Source organism: Macaca fascicularis, chromosome 9, assembly GCF_037993035.2.
Source record: "Macaca fascicularis isolate 582-1 chromosome 9, T2T-MFA8v1.1".
NCBI lineage: Eukaryota > Metazoa > Chordata > Mammalia > Primates > Cercopithecidae > Macaca > Macaca fascicularis.
The window spans coordinates 142,742,924-142,754,941 of record NC_088383.1 but is presented as its reverse complement, the minus strand read 5'-3'; the positions used below and the strand labels follow the sequence as shown (position 1 = coordinate 142,754,941).

The 12,018-nt window shown below is 44.4% G+C and overlaps 1 pseudogene; it reads left to right on the top strand.

Moving 5' to 3' along the window:
- Positions 1 to 581: 581 nt before the first annotated feature.
- On the top strand, positions 582 to 1,918 carry LOC102138580 (keratin, type I cytoskeletal 18 pseudogene; annotated as a pseudogene).
- Positions 1,919 to 12,018: the final 10,100 nt, after the last annotated feature.

Sequence of the window (12,018 nt, the reverse complement as noted above, 5' to 3'; positions counted from 1 at the left end):
GGTGTTAGGGAAAGAGACAGTTTACACATCAGGCAGCTTACGCTTCATCTTCACTAATGGATTGTGAGCTCTTTGGGGGCACACAGAGTCTCTGTCATGATCGATTTGCCTAGCAGGTGCTCAGTAAACATGTGTTTAATGAGCCAGTTAATGAAAAAGGTAAAACACTCCATTTAGAGGTCCAATGGTAGTAAAACGAACAGTTTCAAGGCCAGAAGGGATTCTACGTAGAAGACTGGTGAACACAGAATATAATTCATGTTAAGTGTGCGTGTGCTGGCTGCTCTCTGCAGAGGTGTGAGAGCAGCGTCTTCTTCTGTCCTGGTGCTGTGGGGACACTTATACTGAGAATGGCACAGCCAGATCCCTGGTGAGGACAGTGTTGTCCGCTTACACCCACCTCCTCCATGTCACTGAGAAAGCAGTCGATATAATCCCCGGGGCTCTCAGGGTCCCGAGTCCCCTGATGCTCCTTCACTCTCTCCAAAATTAAAATTTTTATTTTCTGAACATTTTAAAAAAGATTATGGCTGTCGTCGGGAAAGCCTGAGTCCTGTCGTCTTGCCTTCCTCCCACACAGCATGAACTTCACCACTCGCTCCACCTTCTCTACCAACCACCAGTCCCTGGGCTCTGTCCAGGCGCCCAGTTACTGTGCCCGGCTGGTCAGCAGCACGGCCAGCGTCTATGTAGGCGCCGGGGCCTCTGGTTCCCGGATCTCCGTGTCCCGCACCACCAGCTTCTGGGGCAGCATGGGGTTCGGGGGCCTGGCCTCAGGGATGGCCAGGGGTCTGGCAGGAATGGGAGGCATCCAGAATGAGAAGGACACCATGCAAAGCCTGAACGACCACTAGCCTCTTACCTGGACAGAGTGAGAAGCCTGGAGACCGAGAACCACAGGCTGGAGAGCAAAATCCGGGAGCACTTGGAGAAGAAGGGACACTAGGTCAGAGACTGGAGCGATTACTTCCAGATCATTGAGGACCTGAGGGCTCAGATCTTTGCAAATACTGTGGACAATGGCCGCATCATTCTGCAGATTGGCAATGCCCGTCTTGCTGCTGCTGACTTTAGAGTAAAGTATGAGACAGAGCTGGTCATGCGCCAGTCTGTGGAGAACGACATCCATGGGCTCCGCAAGGTCATTGATGACACCAATGTCACTCGACTGCAGCTGGAGACAGAGATCGAGGCTCTCAAGGAGGAGCAGCTCTTCATGAAGAAGAACCACAAAGAGGAAGTAAAAGGCCTACAAGCCCAGATTGCCAGCTCTCGGTTGACCATGGAGGTAGATGCCCCCAAATCTCAGGACCTCGCCAAGATCATGGCAGACATCCAGGCCCAATATGACGAGCTGGCTCAGAATAACTGAGAGGAGCTGGACAAGTACTGTTCTCAGCAGATTGAGGAGAGGACCACAGTGGTCACCACAGTCCGCCGAGGTTGGAGCTGCTGAGACGACGCACACAGAGCTGAGACATAGAGTCCAGTCCTTGGAGACTGACCTGGACTCCACGAGAACTCTGAAGGCCAGCTTGGAGAACAGCCTGAGGGAGGTGGAGGCCCGCTACACCCTACAGATGGAGAAGCTCAATAGGATCCTGCTGCACCTGGAGTCAGAGCTGGCACAGACCCGGGCAGAGGGACAGTGCCAGGCCCAGCAGTAAGAAGCCGTGCTGAACATCAAAGTCAAGCTGGAAGCTGAGATCGCCACCGACTGCCGCCTGCCGGAAGATGGCGAGGAATTCAATCTTGGTGATGGCTTGGACAGCAGCAACTCCACGCAAACCATCCAAAAGACCACCACCCGCCGGATAGTGGATGGCAAAGTGGTGTCTGAGACCAGTGACACCAAAGTTCTGAGGCATTAAGCCAGCAGAAGCAGGGTACCCTTTGGGGAGCAGGAGGCCAATAAAAAGTTTAGAATTAAAAAAAAAAAAAAAAAAAGGTTGTGGCTACTTCCAAGGAGATAGTGAATGAACCAAGGCCAGAAATTGTAGAGCTGTGAAAGAAATACTCTTACAATACTCTCCCTTCTGTCAACCAGGATGAGAAAAGTGTAATATTGTGTAATATTAAAGGCATCTCTGTGCTAAAGGGGAACATGCTCTCCCCAGCCCCTACTATGGTTTCTAGCTGCATTTTCCTATTATGTAAAGCAACTCACTGGCTGTGCTGCAGGGATCTTAAGGCAGGGCTGCCTTGCACCTTAAAAAGAGCAAGGGGAGCTTGTCAGCACTTTAGAAGAGGCAAGCTGACAGAGGAGAGAATTAACATCCTTCCATGAATTTCAGCTGCATTAAGTAAGTAAACCTGTCGCTTCTCCACATCTGCCACTCCATCTCCTCTGGTGTGCTGGGCTCTGCCCGTCTCCCCACTTCCCAAGGTGGGGCTCTGCACTTGGACTGACCCTTGGCACGAACATTTGGTTAATCCAACAGCCAGACACAGTCATGGCTTTACCTGGGTCCAGGAAGAGTTCAATATTGAAAAATTTTCAGACAACAACCTAATCAGGTAGAGCAAATCTTCATCTTCATAGTCAAAGTGCTCATAGAAGATGATGGAGCAGATCAAGTTGCAGGAAGCACAAGCGAGGACAAGATGGGGTCAGAGCTGGTGAGAAAGTCATTAAAAAATCAAGGAAAACTTTGACATACACATGTCCCATCTACTGTTCCCTTTAAATCAAAATTACCATAAATAGTTTATACTTCCATAACAGAAAAGAGGGAAATTATTTCCAGTAGGGTTGTCACCAGCCAAGGAAAAGAGCAGGAGCAGTGAATGTAACTCCCCACCCAACTGTGCAGTAGGCACTAATTGCAAACCAGTTCTTTGTCTTGGTGAGGGACTCCACCAGGTGCTGGACTTCCTCCTGGACATGCTCCTTAATGCTCCTCCTCCCGGTCCCAAAGTTGTGCAGGATCAGGAGAGTAAAGAGTCGCATCTGCTTCCACCACTCTCCATGGACCAACACGAGGCCTGGAGTAAGAAGCAAATGATAGGAGCTCTGTCATCCACTAAGCAAAAGGTAGGTACAAAAGGCTAGAGAAGGAGGACCACAGGCGTTTGACAGGGACTTGATACTACAGGGGCTGCCTGCAGCTCTTAAGAACTTTCCTCTTCCACAGACCAACCAGCACCATTTACTCTCAGACTAAAGCAGGAAAGTTAGTTTTAAAAAGTTCAGTCTTATCCACAGAGAGTGCTCAAGAGGATGTTGAAGCTGGGGGAAAACAGCTGGAGAGATCTAGAATTTCCTTTTCTTTCTTTCTTTCTTTTTTTTTTTTCCCATGACAGGGTCGCATTCTGTCACCAGGGCTGGAGTGCCATGATGCAATCACAGCTCACTGCAGCCTCTACTTCCTGGGCTCAGGTGATCCTCTCACCTCAGCCTCCCAAGTAGCTGAGACTACAGGCATGTACCATAATGCCTGGCTAGAGTATTGGTTTTTGTTGGTTTGTTTGTTGCATTTTTGGTAGAGATGGAGTTTCTCCATGTTGCCCAGGCTGGTGTCAAACTATTGGGCTTGAGTGATCTGTCCTCAGCTTCCCAAAGTGCTGGGACTACAGGCATGTGCTACCGTGACTGGCCTGGGATCTAGAATTTCAACATCAGATCCCAAGAGAGCTGAGGGGAGAAATGATCTGCCCTGGACGGAGTTTGAGGAAAGGACTTCACCCTCAGACCCATCCTGACTCGATCCAGAGGAGCTTCCAGGCAGGAATTCTTACTCTTCCCCTGCATTCTACAGGAGAGCCTCCAGGAAGAGAAGCCCACATCCAGCTGGACGAATCAGAAGTAAAGTCTGCTATCCTCACTTGAGATTGTTGGCAAAACAGACTTGCACAACTGCAGACAAACCTTGCATCAGCTACGCATGTCAATCAATGGGGGAAAAGGAGGTAATTCACATCACTGAAAGATTTCAAATTACAGTGGTCCCCCTTATCCATGGGTTCAGTTTCCTTGGTTTTACTTTCCAGGGTTCCAGTTACCCGTGGTACACCACAGTCTGAAAATATTAATTAGAAAATTCCAGAAATAAACAATTCATAAGTTTTAAGTGGCATGTTGTTCTGAGTACTGTGATGAAATCTCCTGCCCTCCTGCTGCACCTCACCCAGGATGTAACTGTTGTCCAGCATATCCCTGTTGCACACACTTCTGCCTGTCAGTCCTTCAGTAGCTGTCTCAGTTATCAGATCAACTGTTGCAGTGCTTGTGTTCAAGTCACCCTTATTCTACTCAAGAATGGACTCAAGGAATAAACAGTAAGAGATTAACAATAACTAATATAATAAAACAACTATAACAATATCCAGCATATTCTCTTCCTGTCTAACTTATACATTAAATTTAATCATACGTATTTGTGTGTAGGGAAAAAAACATAGTATATGCAGGTTTAGTACTATCGATGATTTCAGACATCCCCTGGGGGACTTGGAACACATTCCCCACTGATAAGGGGATGTGGGATACGATGAGGTTTCTCTTCAAATAATCTGATCAATCTTTTATTCTTTAATTCATAGTACCACCCCCTTTGTCATTTTTCTCCTTTTTTTTCCTTTTTGCCTTGTTAGATGTCCAGGCATGCCACAGTACTAGGTGTTATCAGTACCAGCTTACATTCCTTTCCTTATTTAGAAAGAGGACTAACTTTCTAGCTCATGACAGACACCCCTTCCCCTTTCCTCTCCACTTTCTTTTATGTACCCACCTTACCTAAAAAAAATTAAAATGTTTAGCCAACCAGGATTAATTTAGATTGCATGACCCAACCCCGGCCAATGGGGAAAGGGCACAGGGGAGGATTTGCATCAGGGATAAAGGCTCGTGTGCCCCTCTGTTCAGGTGTGCTCTCGTGGTGACTGGCCAAGGAGGCGCCCCTCTGTGCAGAAGTAAAATGGCTTTGCTAAGAATCCTTTGCTTGAGTGTTCAATTTCCCTAGGATTTTGAACGTTATTCCCAACAGTGAGAATACTGTAATATCCTCAGACTGATTTAACAGGATCTTAGGACCACAGCAAAATAAAAAGAAGGAACTCATAGAGAAGATTTTTTAAAAGTTAAAAATTGGATTGCCTCTCTTCTATTTCTGGCAATGATGGACTAGGTGATTCAGAGTAACTCTTCTGCTAAGATAAGGTGGAAACGCTGCATGCAATGTATGTAAGAACCTGTATGAAAGCATTGAAAGGCTACCAAGGGAATGAGGAGTTGTAGGGACACTTTCCATGAAGCATTTGGTGATTCAAAAAAGCACAGATGAGAGAGAAAATCTCAGCAGAGCTATCAGCAATTTCAGAGGTCTCGGGAACAAAACCAGGAATCAGAGGTGTTCAAGGAGGAAGGTCTCTGTTAAGTGTTCAGGGCTACATCCTCGGAGTGAGGTGAACAGGAACCCGACCAGCCCCCACAGGGACCACAGCCCTGCTTCAAATCCTCTGAACAGCTTGGAGTCTCTGAACAGCTTGGAGTGGTCATGGGGTGCTGACGCCTAAGGCTGCCTGAGGGAAAAGCAAATCCTCTCTGTAAGAAGGTAACATTATTAGAGCCTCAAATTATATCCGTAATTTTTTTCAGATGAGGCATCTAGAACCTAACAAAAAAATTAGCAGACCTTCAAAGAGATAGTACTACATGGCCCTAACCAAGAACACATGGATTATAAAAACAGACTCATTGAGAATCGATGCAGTGGTGACATCAGTCACGGACTTTAAAATAACAGTGATTACTATGTTCAAAACATCTCAAACTAAAACACAGAATAATGAAATTTAAAATTCCATGAATTATACACAGCTGAAGAGAGAATTAGTGAACTGAAAGATAAGACAAAAATACCTAGGCCAAACAATAAAAGTTAAAATTCCAAAAGAACATAAGAAATATTTGGGATAGAGTGAAAAGACTGGACATGTGTAGTTGAAGTTCCAGAAGGAGAGGAGAGAGGAAATATGGCAGAAGCAATACTGGACAGGATAATGACTGAATTTTTGCAAATCAACACTTATTTTCTTTAATGAAGCAACTAGATAAATACAAATAAAATCAAATTTAGGCAACTCACGTGAAAACTAACGAGAATAAAAAAATAAAGAGATAAAAGCATCCAGGGAAGAAAATATACAAATCACCTTCAAGAGGGCGGCAATAAGATTTACTATGATTTTGTGACAGAAACAATAGAAACCAGAACTCAGAAAAAGGAAATATCTTCACATGCTTGATAGAAAATAATCACTAATCTAGGATTCTATATTACTGAAAATTTCTTTAGAAATTACAGTGAACTTAAGGCATTTGGAGGCAAGAAGTATCACTAACTTTGTCAGCAGAAAAACAGCACAAAATATGTGCTCTTAAAGGTTGTATTTTAGGTAGAAGGAAAATGATTCCAGTATTTCATGGGGGCTTATGTGTTCATTTGTGTCTGAGATAGACCTGGGGATAACATTACTGGCCCAAGGATATTTGTGTCTTCTGCCTTAGCAGACACGGCCCAACAGGAGGACATGTGTTTAAATGCATTCCCAGCAACATTACTGGTCATAATCAAACTGAAAACAATCCAAATACCAATCAATAGTCAAATAGAGAAGTAATGTCCATTGAGTAGAATATTATACAGTAATGAAAACGAATGTGTCACGCCTATGTACAACGTGGATGAATCTCACAGACACACTTTTGCACTGAGGCCAGATCCTAAGGAGTGCCCACTGTTTAATTCTCTTTAAGTACAGTTCAAACCCAGGGAAAATTAAACTGTGGTGTTAGATGTCAGAATATTTGGCACCTATGAAGAGGCAAGAGGAGACTTCTGTTCCTTGATCTAAGTAGTGGTTACACGCGTGTGTTCATTAGTGATCATCCATTGAGTTGTACACTTATGGCTTCTGCACTTTTCTGATTACCTTTTATACTTCAGAAAAGGTTTATGAAAGCTGACTGGTGAGTAAAATGGAACAGAGGCAACAAGGCTTAACACTAAGCTGGTGATCTAAAAGACAAAGTGAAGGACATTTCCCCTAATAGAGAAGTAAAGATGGGGTGACATGGGAGAAAGAGGGAGCACATGAAGGTGTTTATGCATGAGTGAGAGTTAAAGGCAGAAAAAGAGCATGGATTGAATATCCTCCCTATAGTAATTCTAGAAGCAGAGAATAGAGACAATTTGAGAAAAAATCACAGTATAACAGGAGAAAATTTCTTCAAGTTAAAGAGACAGGAGTTGTCAGATTTTAAGCAAATGCCAAATGTCAATCACACCTCGGACACACACTGATGAAATGTCAGAACAGCTAAGAGAATGTTCTAAGAGCATCCTCGGGGAATAAAAACCATGGTTCCTTATAAGACAGCAACATGGGCACATATTGCCCACCAGCCCTTCAGACACTGTAAAATTTAGCAGCAGTGAAGTTGGTTTTGAACCCTGTGCTCACCCACCTAGCAGCTGGGCATGAGGGAAGATGTATGAGAGCACTCAGAACATATCCATGCTTTCCCCAATAGCATCACTAAGATTGCGCTTGAAGTAAAAATCTGCAAGGCAGTATGGGGGTGGGGGGGTGCGGGCACTGAGAGAGCATATCTGAGTGTCCACTCCTTTCTTTCCTTGTCCAGTGCAGGGGCTAACGAGGCTACTTGAAGTTGTCAAATCAATCCAACAGATTTCATCCACAACCAAATCAATAGAGTATCTACCATTCGCTTAGCACAACTCTGTGGAGAGTGGACATGTTAATCTTTCTTTAAAGATGAATATGAGACTTCAGAAAGTGCAAGTAACTTGCACAAACCACAAGTGTAAATGAGCAAGGGTAAGATGGAGCCTGTCGGAGCGACACCCCCTCACGTTCTTCTCCCTACATCACAACCATACACTGCACCCTTGCAGCTGGCCTCTTTTGCCCTCAAAAAGCCAGGCAAATTGGCATGTTCAGAAAAAACGAATGGAAGGGCACAAGAGAGAAAGAGCTGGTGGATCTGAGTGAACAGAGGCACAGTGCCGGTTGGCTGGGCTATGCCAGGGTAGTGATGACTCAGAGTCTGGAGTTAGTGCCTAGCACCACATGCTCCAGCCACACAGGAAGGGCTGTTTGCAACAGAAAACTGAAAAATCTGAGGCCCAACTGAGGAGTGCTGAGGCTGGAGACAAACTATCCTTTGAGGATGTCAGCTAAGATTGGGAATCTCCCTTTGCCTCCGAAGTCGACGGCCTGGCCACAGAGGACGTCCTTCAAGGGTTGGTACCCATGGAGCATGACCACACGCTGGAGCCCAGATGCAGTGAGTACACGGGCCCGTGCTTCTCAGCCAGCTGGGGGGGAGAAGCAAGAGCCCTCTTTTTCATGGTTCACGGGTGGACGTCAGAGGCGTAAACCACTCCCTCTTGCCTCCCCTGGAGGCTGATCCCTCCATCCTACCCACCACCATGGGCTTTGTGCTGAGTGAACTAAGCCACAATGTAGGGCTGCAAATATCTGGGGCCACAGAGGGGCGGGTGGGTGACTGGAGAAGGCCCAGCACATGGGGCTCTTTCTTTTCTATGCTGGGGTCATCTTTCTCGTCTCGTTTTCTCATAATTTGGTTCTATTATCTGAAGTTGAACAAATCACTTATTAAGCATTCAACAAAGATTTCTGAGCACCTAGTCGGTGCCACACGGTATTGCTGACTGGGAACAAACCAGGGAACAGCCAGAACCTTGCCGTCTTTGAACCTACATTCAAGTGTGGGAGACAGACCACTCCACCCAAAAAGAGGATAGCGAGGTGCAGGGCATGCTCATGAGAACTCTGAAGGGCAGAGGGCAGGGAGGTGCTGCTGGCAGGGGCTGTGTTCAGGCAGGGGAGGAGGAGAGGCAGGAGACAGGTCCCACGGAGCCTGCAGCCACCGAAAGATTGGGTCTCCTCCTGTGCGGTGGTCGGGGACCTGTGAGTGCTGAGGAGGATGAGGCCCATCTTCTCCAGAGTCCCGCTGGCCACTGTGTGGCCTGGGCATGGGTGGAGGGACAGGCATCTGTCTGAGGCTACAGCCACAGCAGCAGAGGCAAGAAGTGGTGCTGGATTAGTCAAGGGACCTGAGATGAGTGATTCAGCTGTAATGTATTTAAAAGGTTTCACCAGCCTCCGGTGAAAGGAAGAAAATAGTGACATATGGGTCAAAGGATACAAAGTAGCAAATGTGCAGGACAAAGAGGTTAAGCGATCCCTGTACAGCAGTAGGAATACAGTTAATAACAGTGCATTACACCCAGGAGTTGGAAGACCCAGTGTGCAGCAATAGGACTGCAGTTAATAACAGAGCATTGCACTCAGTACTTGGAAGGTCTAGAGTACAGCAATAGGATTACAGTTAATAACATTGCATTGCACTCGGGAGTTGGAGGATCCAGTGTACAGCAATAGGACTACACTTAATAACAGAGCACTGCACTCGGGAGTTGGAGGATCTCTTGTACAGCATGAGGACTACAGTTAATAACGGTGCATTGCTCTCAGGAGCTGGAAGTTCTAGTGTACATCAGTAGCACTACAGTTAATAACAATGCACTGAACTCAGGAGTTCGAAGATCCACTGCACAGCTTGAGGATGACAGTTAATAACAGTGCATTGCTCTCAGGAGTTTGGCTAAATGTGAAGCTTATATCTAATGCTTCCACAGAGGGGAAAAATGGGTAACTGTGATGTCATGGATATGTTAATTTGTTCTGCTTATAGTAATTATTTTACTACATATATCACGTTGTATACCTAAAACATACACGTTAAATTTTAAAAAGACAGAAAATAAAACGAGGAGGAAATCTCATGTCTAAAAATTAAATAGATAGCAGGTGGCAGAGCATGGACCCACAGGAGCTTTCCTTATTGTGAGAAGACTGGGGGTCCTGAGAAAGGGATGCTGCTTCCCCATTTCTTTCGCATTGAGCTCCTTTACATTAAGTCTCTAGGGCAGGGTCTTCTATGGGAAGCCCCAGACGGAGACAGAACCTTGGCAAAGGCATCCCCTAAGTCCAGGAGCTGCCAGGGAGACTGGACAATGGCTCAGTGAGCAGGCAGAGTGGCCGGACCAGGTTGAAGGTTTGGCAGGTGTTGAAAGAGAAGAATTTGTGGCCATTTAAGAAATCTACCACACCACCTCACACCATAAACATTAACACGTAAATGTGATATGGAAAGATTTAAAAACAGAAGAAAATACAGGAGGATATTTTTATTATGTAAAGATAGAGAAAATGCCTGAAGTAGAGCACAAACCAAAGTCATTAGCTATATTAAAATGGAATATTTTTATTAAATAAAATTGTAAGTGCCATTAAAATATAAGCCACATATAGGCTAAAGAGACTATAATTATATATATGAGACAATATAGGGGTAGGATGCATAATTTATAATAATCTCCTGCAAATTCACAATGATAAAAAACTCAACACTAAACACACACCAAGATTTAAAAAGGTAACTCACATACCGTAAAACCTCCAAGACCAACAAACACAGGAAAACGTGTCCAACGGCACCACTCATCAGGGAAATGCAAGTAAAATAATAGCATAACATTCCTACTCAGAAAATGGCCCAAAACTTCAAGGTTTGTCAATAAAAAATAAGCATGGGAGAAGTGGGCTTATGACCCCCTGGTGGGCATTGACATAAAGGGCCTTTACCTATATTTGTAATAATTTGTTTCCTTGGAAAATCTGATATAAATTTGGCAAATATTAAAATTTGATAAAGCTAGATGGTAGGTACACAGGTATTTGTTATATTTATCTTATACTTGTCTTCACATGTGAAATAATTTACAATAAAATGTTTAAAACATTACAGAAAAAGAGCTAATGTCACGTGCAGTCATCCAGAGCATATTGTTAAAAGAATGAAGAAATTAAGTAGCATCCGTAGAATGACTGCATTTTTGAAATGATGACAATTAGTCATCTGCAAACCTAAATAGCAGAGGGTAAGCACCAAATGGGAGCTGCCTTTTAGTGCTGGGGTTTGGGAAACTTTTCAATTTTTCTTTTCCTTTTTGTAGTTTTTATTTCCTCCTTCTTTCTTATTTCTGAATTTTTAAAGTTCAATTTGTGTTGCACTTTTAAAATTCTTACTTTTTTTCCAGAGTACAATTGCATTCATTGAAAGTCTGTACTGCACCAACCCTTTCTTCCATTCTCAGATTGTAGAGAAAAATGTGATGCTGGAAGTTTCATGTACAAACAAAACACAGGAAACAATTCTCATACAAAGGAAGCAGTTAAATCCTCACATTTATGTTTGAGGAGGATACCCCAAATAAAGGCAAAGCAGAGTAACTGTGTAGCTATAGACTTCAAAGAACAAAATGGGGTCAGTTAGGAAACCAATTTGAGATTAGAAAGATTTCACTGAGATTACTGTAGCAGGGTTTAATTAATTGAATTTGTGGATTTCTGAATTAAAATTGTAATCACATTTCAAGTCATATTAGAGCATTTAACTGGAAGCTTTTATTTCTTAACAAAGTCATATTCTATAAGTGTTAAGGGTCAGCACCTATCAATGTTCTCCTTTGATGCCTGTGCTGAGATAACAGAGTAAGAAAAGAAATTCTCCCTTGCACTCAAATATTGTCAACTTGACTGGATTGAAGGATGCAAAGTCTTGTCCCTGGGTGTGTCTGTGAGGGTGCTGCCAAAGGAGATTAACACTCGAGTCAGTGGACTGGGAGAGGCAGACCCAGCCTCAACCTGGGTGGGTACCGTCTAATCAGCTGCTAATGTGATTAGAATAAAGTAGGCAGGAGAAGCTGAAAAGAGCAGACTTACTGAGTCTTCTGGCCTTCATCTTTTGCCCATGCTGGATGCTCCCTGCCCTCAAACATCAGACTCCAAGTTCTTCAGCTTTGGACTCTTGAACTCACACCAGTGGTTTGCCAGGGACTTTCGGGCCTTTGGCCACAGACTGAAGACTGCACTGTACTGTTGGGGTTTTGGGACTCGGACTGG